This window comes from Taeniopygia guttata, chromosome 7, assembly GCF_048771995.1.
Source record: "Taeniopygia guttata chromosome 7, bTaeGut7.mat, whole genome shotgun sequence".
NCBI classification, from domain to species: Eukaryota; Metazoa; Chordata; class Aves; order Passeriformes; family Estrildidae; genus Taeniopygia; species Taeniopygia guttata.
The window spans coordinates 16407444-16419801 of record NC_133032.1 but is presented as its reverse complement, the minus strand read 5'-3'; the positions used below and the strand labels follow the sequence as shown (position 1 = coordinate 16419801).

The following is a 12358-nucleotide window of genomic DNA, read 5'->3' as shown; positions in this document are numbered from 1 at the left end:
TTTTTTTAAGATCACTTTGAACACAAGATGATAGAAATTATAAAGGGAGTTCTCACTATCATCTCATTCAAAACCTTACTCAATTCCCAAAATATGATTTACAGGATTAAATATTAAAACATCTTCAAAGAAAGAACTATGTTGAGACGCACAGCAATAAGCCTATTACTATTCACAGACATAAACAGCATCCAAGTATTATCTGCTTAGTATTACACTCCATTATATTTTCCCTAAATCTAAGCAAAATAAAAATATACTCTTGTAAACAACAAGGATTGCAACAGAAGGAAACCAACAAAAAAACCTTAAACTTACATTGATGTGTTATTATAGGTCGTGCACAGCAAGTCGCCCTAAGGATACATTTTAGGTTTTTTATCCATGCTCCGTTCTTGTTGCTGATGCGACCACTTAGGCACATGGTCAAGTTGCAATCAGCTGCTCTCAGTGATGTATGAGAGCTGTGCTGATTTATCTTGTCCTTCTGCAGCAGATTAGCACTAATGTTTCTGCTTCTCTATCCTACCTCTCTTCAGCATAGACTCTGCATTACCATTGGCAATCCGAATTAAAGAGCCAGTGAATGTAGCACAATTTTTTTTTTTTCTTTCTGAAACCATTGCAAAGCAGGTAGTCTCACACAAATAGATTCTTTCATCCACTGAGCCTCTTTTTTTACACTTTTGGCAAGAACAGTAGTCAGAGATACAGAAGAATGGGCCCAGTAAGTGTGCTATAGTCTTTTAGTGATTTATTCTGTTAAATGAATATTCTACTATGCAGAGGGGCCTAAGCAAGAGATGGTTGTAATGCAGCAACATTTCAGCCAAAACCAGGGGATCTTCACTTTGTAACACAAAGGTGTGTTACACACAGTGAAGCTCTAGTGTATCCCAAAGAAATGGACAATGTGAAATTAATTCATGCAAACAGGGTTTATGAGGAAAAAAAAAGCAAGTGCCTTATATGTTAAAGGTACTTAATATATAAACTGATAAAATTAAAAATTATTTCAGTACCTTACAGTGTATTCATTCATTACAAATTTTCTTTTTGCCTTAGGATTGACATATTTTACACTATGGGATTGGCAAATTCAACTATTACAAGTATTACAAACAACATGACTGAATCATTTTTTACTATTTTCATTTTGCAGTAAACACCTACTATTTTAGCAGTAAAATACAATTGTTAATTCATTATCTTTTCAATTCAAGACACCGTGAGGCAAAGCTGTTTAAATCTTCATTAGGATTTTGAAAAATATTTAGGAAATAAATGGATGTCTTAGACCATCTAGTCTTGAAAATGTGAACATTCTGACAAGTCTGCTCACTGTCAAAATGACTCACATTACTGCTGTTCCTTCTGATCATAGAAGTATTTCTCTCTGGTTTCAAGAACCAAATGCCATACCTGAATATTAAACAAGAAATATGTGCTACTTGAACACTAGCAATATCTGAACAGCAGAAAAAATCTAGCTACTCATAAAGATCTATTCCATGTCTATTAGTAGTATTCATTTTTTAAAAACATTATATGGACTATCTTACCCTAACCAGGAAGGAAAGTGAAACTGAATTAACTCATTACTTTATAAAAAATGCTGAAACAAAGGACTATTTTTGTTCTAATATGGAAGTCTTGTGGTTACATTAATTTCAAAGTTCTTTCTGGATTTTACATATACTGATTTTTACACCTTCCTCAGGAGCACATAGTGCCCCACAACCTCGGGGACATAATGTAACAAAGACTTAATCACAATCATTGGCAGAAATTTGTTCAAAGGCAGTTTTAGATCTTGGTGTGGGACTGCATGAGACTACTTCAAACCTCCCCAGCTTTCCTCCTCTTTTTGTGTGCTGTTGATAATGAATAAAATGAAGGGCATCCAGAAAAAGTGACAATCTCCTGAGGGAAGGTATGGGAAAAAAGAGCTTCAAGGCATCCCCAACACTGAGCTGACACCACCTGGCCATTTCAATGAAGTGCTGATGTACCTTCAATCCCATGCCCTTCTGGCCTTCAGAAAGCAATTTACAATTGCTGAGTAAGCATCTTCTGGTGTTGAATTTGAGAAGTCTCTGTGTGAGAGGTGCCTACCAACAGACACTCAAAGAACTGAAAGTCTCTGTTTCAAGAAAGATGGAGATTGGTGCTATACTTCTTACTTTAACTCCTCCTGCTCCTCCTGAGGACTGCATTCATCCAAAGAGCAGCAAATCTACATTTGCTTCTCCTCCCTGGGAATGAAAATTCCCAATTGTCATGTCAGGACATGAACCTAAAAAATAGTTCTATTCCACGAGCAGTTCTCCAGCGAGGAGTGTTCCCCCCTTTCTGTGGAGAAACATGCTACATACCAAAACAAAGTGCATATCTGGGTTAGTCTTGTTGGTGTAAAAGCTGATCTGGAATTTGACTGGTGCATTTAAGCACACAAGACCACCATTCACTGCATCAGAGAGGACAGAACGATGTTGACCTTCCTGACAGGATTCTATCAACAAAACAGGGTATGACATGGATGTTGCGAACAAAAGTGGAAAGTGCTGTCAATTCTGAAGGCAGTATCAGATGTAAGGACACTTTTTCACTAAGAACTGAAACAAAATTTGGATCCCATGGTTTCATGTATGTCTTTGCTGTACTAGGAGAAAGGTATTTAGTAAAAATACTGAAATTTAAATCTGGTGTACAAACAGTATTGCAGCTGCTACTGCAGATACACAGAGTCACTCTAAATAATCAACTCCACTTCAAACATTACCATCTATAAACTACCTATAAAAAGTTTGTTTGGAACCTCATCATTCTGATGGTTAGAAAGAAACTTCTGATGTACACTTAAACACTCAAGCTGCTTAGTACCCATCTGCTCCTGAGCAGCACCATGCTTTAACAGTTTACATCCTCTGAATGGTGGTCTTGTGCACTTACAAGCACCAGTCAAATTCCAGATCAGCTTTTACACAAACAAGACTAACCCATGTATGTACTTTTATCATATAAAACAGACAGTCCATCTCCCTTATCACTGCAGTCCTTCTCTTCACCTCTCCCTGTTTTGAGTCCATGTCTTCTGAACCAAGGAGAGCAGAACGATATATTATGTTCCACTTGGACTGAACACATGGTGCAATAACATGTAAGCCTCCTGCTACCTTATCTTCAGCAGCTAAAAGCAGCTACATATTTATCTGTAATGAGAGTCTGACATATATCAACATATTGGGATGTGTTAATATGTATTTTCTCTGCTATACTATATGAGGCCATGAAGTTAGGAATTAACACCAATCAGACTGACATATGTTAAGTGTTTACGAATGTAACATTACTGCTGGCCCACCTGCCTAACTCCTAATTTTTTACCAAAACATATTGGCTTGATAACATAAATTCCAGTTCTGTGAAAAAAGTTGTTTCCATAACTATTCAGCAAGGAGAAGAAAGAATATCCATTGGATCACTGTTTGTTGCTAAAAAGCATCATCTGTTCTTTCTAGGCTCCAGTGGTTTCCTTAAGTGTTACACACAAGCTATGCAAACAACACACTAATACTCCAAACATGCAAATGGATTATATGTATTTCTACAGGAAATTACTCAAGGCAATTGAGAGTGTAAAATCAAACAAATTATCATCTATAATTGAAAACATGCAAGTAACTTTTAATTAAACATTGCTCCTCTACTGAAAAAAAAACCACATTAAAACCCTACTAAAAGGGAAGATAGCTAATGAGGAGGGGAAGTGGGAGGGGAAGGAATGAACAAAACACTGTTTTGTGAAGAGGGTGCTGTTCACAAAAAAAATATTTGCAAAGCAGACTTTTAAATTATTTATTATTGATTCCAACTTATTGTTGATTCAAAGCCCACATCAATTTCAAGCAAACGCACGCACGTAAAAAATTCAGGCCGTCACAACCATAAATAAGAGACCAGAATGCTTATTTATGCAAGTAACTGCTTTGTTTAAAATGTCAAATATTAATTGAGACAAGCAGGAAGAATTTTGGACTTAAAGTGATCGGCAATATTATCAAAGATTTATATAGAGATACCTAAAATATTAAAAACTATACACAGAAAAACCCTAAGACAATCCCCAGAATTTTTAACCCATATTTGGAAGCCCATCACAGAAAGGGCATATAGCTGCTTGCACTAAGGTCCCAAGAAAGCGTGATACAGGGAAATCTCTCCAGCTGAAGAGATTCACCTTTGTGCTCAAGTAAAGTACTGCATATGATCCATCTAGATATTACAGGCTTATTCGACCATTCAACAATCATCAAAACACCTTCAAAAAACAAATGTATACTGTCTTCTTACTTTGCATAGGGGAAAAAAAAAAACAAGAGGGTCAAACTAAATGTCTTGATCAAAATTGCAATAAGATGACTTTCATGAGACAGGTTTATATGACTCATCTTTCTGCAGCTAAAAATCACAATAACTGCACAACTGTGGATTTAGGCTTTCCACAGGGAAGAGCACAGGAATGAATTTGTAGTCTGTCTAATCACTGACAACCCACTCCTCCCACTGTCATGACATAGAAAAAAAAAAAAAAAAAAAAAAAAGGGTATATACAAGTTTCCAAAGGCCAGCTCAGAGCTTTCCCTACATTTACACCTCAGTCAGCAAATTATCCCAGGGATAATGGGATTTCTGCCAGCAAAACATCTTTTGCAACTATTCCTTGTATCAATCCTTCATTAGGCTAAGTCTACTACACAAAACCCCCTTTTTCCTAACCTAACATTATGACGTTTGATGCACAGCCCTGCCAGCAAAATGTTTAGCATAGACTACAGTTTTAGTGAGTAGAAGACCTAATAATGCTTAGGGAAAAAAAATTGGTGTGAACACTTTAACTCCAGATATCCAATCTACATCTCAAGGCTCTCTCTGCAAGAAATAAAGGGACCCTTTTTCACAGTTAAAGTTGAGCTGGGATTTGAAAGAGAGATCTCTAAAATTCAGGGTAGTCTTCCAGCTGCAAACTTTACAGGCCACAACATGGGCTATGTAAGCTGCAAGGATGAAGAACAAAACTGAAATTAATAGATGCTGCCCCACAAGCTATAGAACCCACTTGCCAAACAAAACTGTTCTAAGAACCACTGGAAAAAGCTGAATATACAGCAAGCATAAGCCTATATCTTACCCTTCTTTATGTTTTTCCTTAGAACTGTGTTACAGTTTCTCACTTTTTCAAAGTGGTCATCTATGCCTGCTTGCATTTCAGTGTCAGTGCTGTGAAATGTCCTTTTCCCGCTTCATATCAAAGTTGAAGACAAAATAAAGGGTGACAGTTACAAATGACATTACTGCACGGCAATACCGCAAGTGCTTTATTCCTTACTTTCCCTTAAAGAATCTCCAGCATGCTGAATCTATCATTAAATGTGTATTTAATAACCAAGAGAGATAAAATTAGCTTTTTAGCCTTCAAATCCAGCCAGATGAATGAGCTTCCTCATTTGATAATGGGGTATCTGCCCAATTAGATAGCCTCACAAAAAGATGTTTAGCTTCAGAAAGCCCATGTGTAAAGGCCACTGTAAGACACACCAGACCTCATTTAAAATATATCAGAGGTCAAAATGCAACTTGGGTGAAGAAAACAAGGAAAAATTATTTTAGCAAATGGAGACAGACACCCTAAGTAAAAAGGCAACATTTCACACAGTGAGTGTGGGATAGGTTTCTTATCCAGAGATCAATTGCCATGGGTTTTACATCACATACAGTAACTTTCTTCACCTTCAACTAAGTTTGGAATAAGTAAATCTACACATGACAGATAGATACACTGCTTCTTTTCAATGGGGGATTCTTTCCACATTTTTCTTTGTTTTTAATAACCCTGGATTTAATTATAACTCATGATACTTAATGTATTTTTTCATTCTTCTATGCAGAAGTTTCTGTAAATTTCAGATTCCTACCACCCTTTAATCTCATCAGTAATATTTGCATAATGCAGTTTTCTCAAAAAATTGTGCGGCAAAAGGTAAAATGGCAATCATGCACTAGTAAGAAGTCAAGAGGAGCTGGACCTGGCACTAAAATGTTATTGAAAAGTGAGCTATGGTCATTGAACATCATTGCATTTTGGAGATCAGGCACTGTGAGAACATAAAATAACAGTCAGGATGGCCAACAAAAATCAGGTTTGTTGAGAGGACACAGAAACAAGACTTATTTGCTTCACCATGTCTCAGGGTGAAGCACAGGATTAATGATCCAACATTTGATGAGAAATTTCATTCTGAAGACAAAATTAAGTTGCTTAGTATACTTTCACCTCAGTATTTACAAAAATGCTGCACAGAAGGAGACTGGAAATAATTTCTAGTGGTCACTGAAATAGCATGCTTTTAATGTTGCAGCTTTTGTAGAACACAGTGTATAATTACTATACTTCTGCTTTATCTTCCTGTACTTGATTAATTACTACTGGGCCAGCCAATTTTTGACTGGAAAACAAGATGTGACATGAAGCAAAAAGGTGAAGCTGGAGGTGAGTTTCGGGTCACTCCTTCCGCCTCACGCTTTCTTACAACATGGGCACAAAGGGATATTCCACAAACACCAGAACACATCTGCAACACGTAGAAATTAAGACTTTATCAGAATACAGCCATCAACAGTGTTCCCTGAGACAAGAGATCATTCAGAATTTTTGGGTTTTATTTATTTAATGATGTACACATTGATAGAGGGACAAATGTAGAACTGAGATCATGCTAAGAGGTCACTGTGAGGCAGTGCCAATAAAAACCTTAATTGTCATGAATTTAAATGTTAGCAGATGTGCCAAAGAACATAATGCAGGTTGCACCAGTTTATGCTGGATGTGTTCTGTCCTGGGACAACTAGGAATAACTCACAAGAGGAACGCACACAGGTAAGATAGAAAAATAAATGGAATTATATATTCTTGCCAATATGTTATTTTCTAATACACTTTTCCTCCTTTCATTTGAGAGTGAATTTTCCCAACTGATTCTGCAAACCTTTATAATACCAGAACTGCAGTAATTTTCTTTTCTTTTCCATCCAACACACATGGATGCCACTAACCACTTTACTTCAAACCAGGCTCTATCTAGCACCATGTAATAAGGTTCCTTAAAATTAACAAAACCTCAAAAATGCTTAGAAATCATTCTTCAAGACTAAAGCAGTAAATATCACTACACTTAGATCAGACAGCCCTCACTTATAGTTAACAGAAACAAACCTGAGGAGCAGCAAAATTGACATAATCAAAGTTGAAGGCTTTAAATTCGGTTATGTAGGTTGCTGTTGATTTCTTTTCTTTTAATCACTGAAGTAGAGGAAGAAAGAAATGCAGTAGCTGTCACATATTTGGATATCAGTAAAATATTGAATAGTCATAGCTCATTTTAAAAATCTGAAAATGTCTTGGGTAGAACCACTGTCATGAAAATTAACGATCAGCCAAATGACTGCAAACAAAAGATAATGAACATGGCAACACATAAAAAGGTGGCATCTAAGGAAGTGCTAAAGGGCTGGGTTCTGGATTTCTTCTTTTTTTTAATTCATCATCTCAAACAGAGAACAAACAACTTGATAACATGAAAACATTAGAGAAGATAAGAAATGGACAAAAAATTAATGTAATATTTAAGTCTCTAGGAAATTAGCCATGCTGAGGAAAAGATACATTTGGAAAAATTCTATGGAGACATAATTTGCATAGAGCTAGAGACTGAGTCAAGTCTGGGAAGCAATAATCCTGATCATATTTGGAGTATACAACAGTATGCCCTTCCACTGTCATAATTTCTACCTCTGTACAGGTATCTATGTAAGCTTAATTAATGATGGTTTTTCTTAATGCAATGAAAAAATACCTTTTTCTCAAAACTTATCAAATGCTAGCATATAAAACTGATAATAAATAGCAGATTAGGTATGTTCCAGTCACAAGGGCATCTATTCTAGCAAATTCTACTCATAATAAACTGGCCATTCAAAAATGTTAATTTAAAAAGAATACATCTAATATAAAGAGAGCATCCATTATTACTTCAACAGCTTTCAAAGAGAGTTGTTTTTTTCCTTCTGTATTCTTCAGCACATCAGAATAATAATTTTCATCTATATACGTTGCAACGGCGTTATCAGATAATGATATGCATAGGTAGACTGAAATAAGTGTTTTAGCAATAAAGGTATACTTAAAAGGAAAAATCAACAAAATGTTAATTAGTGAAGACAGAAGAAACATGCTGACACTTTGCTTTAGCTGGGGACAAGAAAGAATAAACAGTCAATTACAGTCAAGTATGTATCTCTTTCTAGATAATTGACATTGTATTTACATATATTACTACCACAGAAGGTGAGCTTTGCCATTGTTCCATCCCAAGGGAGCAGACAAATACAAAGTACCTCCCCCCTTCTCCCTGCAGTAGCTACTTGCAACAGAACAGTTTCACAGATGTTTTTTTTTGAGTTGTTCATTCCCACATTAAAAAGCAGAAACTTCATACTAGTAGTATGAATTATTTTGTTAAATAAGAAGGGAAAATACAACTCATGGTCTCCTCCAGGATATCACAACCATTTATTACATTTTATTCAATACAAATTAACTCAATTCTTATCCAAAGACTTTGTCCAGTTAAGGAAAATCACCTACCATTTTGAAATGATATTCAGATTAACAGTATGGATATCCATGTAAAATCAATGTCTTAGAGAATTCTTGTGTTAGGAAAATATGTATTCCTACCGTTGCTGGGGCTGGAAGCATTTGAAGTACTTCCTTTGCCTCACACCTTCCCATAACTTTAGTGTGCCAAGTCGACAGGAATCCACTCAAGTATCAACACTTAATGTGCTGATTGGTAGCATATATCAGTCCTGAAGTTGAATATTGAGAAAGTTTAAAAGGCTGAAAAACCCACATTCTCCTGTTAAAATAGGAAAAGTCTGTCTCTTGTCATAAAATTACACCAAGTATCTTTTGTATATGAGGTCAGTTGCCTCTATAAGGCAACTCCATGTGGCAGACATATGTAAATACATCAGACAGAAAAAAAAAAGCCAAGTTTTGATGTGAATTTCCATTATAATCTCAAAGCATATAATCTTTCAACCATACCACAGCAACAGCATAAGTAAATGCCCCAGCTATTACAGGCTCAGATTGAAGTGTAGCTCTTCCTTGATAGCATATCATGTAAAATGGGTACAGGAATTAACTCTGCTGCTGCATCAGTGTATTCACACGTCTGCTTAATTGTCGACACTTCTATTACATTTCACTCCTTTAGCTCTGCAGAGCAAATGTCCTAAGAAATACTAAGTAATAGCATAGTTGTCACCACCTTCAACACTGCAAGAATTATTTCTTACTGCTTCATGATTGCTGGTTATCTAGTAAGATCCAAATGTCACAGATAAACCTAAGCTGAAACACCCAATAAACCCTAAAGCAGAGATCAACAAAACTTCTATTAAATGCTAGCAGGAACAGAAGTTACAAATGGAGAAAGAGAAACCATATTACTAAATCTGTGGAAGAGACAAATACCAGAAATGACAGTAGAAAGAAAAAAGGCATTTGAAAAGTGTTTCATGCTTTCAGAGAGGATACAGGCTTGAAGGGTATTGGCAGAAAGGAAGAAAAGAGAAAATAAGTCTGTACTGAGCTTTTAATCTTTCCTTAATTGTACTGAGAGTCTCCAGAATTATCCCCAGAGAGAATTAAGTATAAAAGACTAAGTTACTCAAACAAGTTCCTTTACAGCAAGTCCTTTCAAAACAGCAAGACTTCTTTGAAGGACTCAGTTTCTGAAAGATTAGGTCACACAAGAATCATATTGTAACGCATATTTTTATTGCACTAAAAAAAACCTGTTTCTGATTCCACTAACCTGAACTCAGGAATATGTGGATAGGGTTCTGTGGAAATTAACAGAATAGAGTTTGTCTATTTTGGTTAATACTTCAAGAAAAGGGTGTGCAGCACTGGTAATCAGAAAATATATTTTTCAAAGGAAAAGAGAGTGGTGGTATGCAAAAATTAAATAGAAATTACTTTGGAAATGGTCAGAGGTTAAAATGTCAGCAAGCTGAACTATATCAGTTAAGTACTAGATGCAGGATAGCAAGGTTTCACTTTAAATGCTTCTTATTTATCACCCTCAAACAATTGTTATATAAGCCTGGCTTAAAGCTATGTACAGCCTCTAGAAAGAGAAGAGTATTTTGTATGTAACTTGAAATTAACAGCAGTAAATTCATTTAGAAGATATTTAGTGTGTAAACTGTTATTTGCGAGTTTCCGCTTTCTTTCAACTTCTTCACTTGGGATTTAACCGAGAAAGTATTTTAAGCAGAGTTCAGAGGAAATACACACTAATGGTCGTATCTAATCAGGCATGGGATAAAGGATAAAGAAACCGAGTCTTAAGCACTACACTGGATTGATGGTATGAATCCACATATAATGCTAAACCACTGATTGCAACAACAGCATGTAATAGAAATACTAGATGAAACACCAAATTTTGTGAACATCCAATTCATGACATAGTTAAAAAATACATGGAACACATGCCTTAAAAGGCACCACATCTTGTCTGATGTTCTTCAATATTTGTGGCATAAACAACTATTCACCAAAAGAAAAATATTTACCCATAAGCAGATTTGGTTCTGTCATGGTTTGACACTGGCACAATGCCAGTGCCCCCCATGAAAATGCAATTTCTCAACTGAATGCTGTGAAATGCGATCGAGAGCAGAGCAAAGCAAGCCCAAGCTTAATAACAAGAAAAAAACTTTATTAAACTACTACTACTATGCTACTAAAAGGGGGGGGGGGGGGGGGGGAAGAAGAAAGAAACACACACAATTCAAAATGAAAACCTTCTAAAGCATTCCTCTTCCCACCACCCAACTTCAACAGTCCACAGTGAGAGACAATCTGGACTCTAATCAGGTTTTCACCTTCCAGATAATCAACACCCAGTCTATCTGCAGGGAGAGAGGAGTCTCTCTTGTGCCACAGACCCCCCAAGAAACACAGCTGCCACATCCTGTGTTTCCATGTCACCACATGGCACCGCCCGGAGAAAAAGTTTGCCAGTGGTGACCCTCTCCTTTCTATACACGGTGCTCTCACTACCAATGCATGGATGGACAGACTGCTTTTAGGATTTTTTTCCTTTCAAGGATGCCCTGCCAAGAGGGGAAAAAACAACAGTTCAGTTTTTCATTTTTGGGACCAACAGTCCCCCCCATTTTCCCCTGGGGCCGAGGATCCACGAACAGAGCTCTTCTTCTCTTCTTCCTCTCTGAAGACAGGGGGCACCACCACAAACTTCCTTAACTTTTCACTGTTCGCTCCACTTTTGTCTTTTCCCAGCTGAAGCAGGTCTCTTGGCTCACCAGCATCCTCTTAAAATACAGTCTCTCTTGGAGGAGAAGATCAGTTCAATCTGTGGCTACCAAGAAAAAGTCCAGCCAAACAGCCACTCCATCATCTCCTCCCACCTAGAATTTTTCCTTCCAACATCCCAGATCTCAGGCTGTCTTTCTTCCTCTCTTTTCAAACCAAGGAGGAGAAAAATTTCACAAAGCTTTCATTTTTCAGGAAGGGTTAAGAGTCCCGACTCCCAGAGATGGCTCGCTGCCCAGGCTCCAGCTCCCACAGGCGGCTGGGCACTTTGCGGCCCCCCTGCTCTTCTCCTTCCCCGCGGTGAACTGCTGATAAAAACCACCGCCGTCTCCTTTTCTCTCTTAAGAGAGAGAGATTCTAGGGGGGAACGGAGACATCCCAGATTTCTCCACCCTTCCATCTGCAAGGAGCCAACCCGGGTTCCAGTCCCTTCACCCTTGGGCCTACCTCCAAAGGCCACATGGCTTCTCCCCTCCCCCACCCAGCTCGTGGCTGGGCAGGGGAGAGTCCTGCACTGACCGCTGACCAAAACCCAAGAGAGCGAGTTCCTCTAGGAATTCTGCTTTTAACCCCTCTGTGTTCTCAGAGGCGTGTCCACCTTTAATTAGTCAAAGTCCAAATTGACCTCTTCCTTCTGGAAAAATTCTTTTTCCGTGTCAAACCACGACAGGTTCCAATAAATATCTTTGAGATGTAAACATTTCTGAGGGCCAGTAGGCCCTTTCACATTCCTGTTGAACAGATTTCTAGGAATTTTGTAGCTTACTGAACTAATGGAATTTGAGCAATACCCACTAACCCTGAGAACTGTAACTGCTGGAGTTTTACTGCTCAGATTGAAATGAGGATTGATTCAAGAGCAATCACATGGACTATTTGGAGTAT

General features: G+C 37.4%; 1 protein-coding gene and 1 long non-coding RNA gene across 9 annotated transcripts in view; both read right to left on the bottom strand.

The window, feature by feature from the left end:
• Positions 1–12358, bottom strand: part of RAPGEF4 (Rap guanine nucleotide exchange factor 4) — a 150952-nt gene that overhangs the window by 106958 nt on the left and 31636 nt on the right. Inside the window, exon 1 of one of the 7 annotated variants that reach the window (XM_072932258.1) lies at positions 319–568. The exons of 5 other annotated variants lie outside the window; for them this stretch is intronic. The gene's annotated coding sequence lies outside the window, so the exon portion shown is untranslated. Of the gene's footprint in view, positions 1–318; positions 569–12358 lie in introns of those variants that run through there. One more of the 7 variants, XM_030277478.4, reaches the window with a different exon arrangement.
• LOC140684563 (uncharacterized) overlaps positions 1–12358 on the bottom strand; it is a 31310-nt gene that overhangs the window by 8988 nt on the left and 9964 nt on the right. The gene's annotated exons all lie outside the window — the stretch shown is intronic.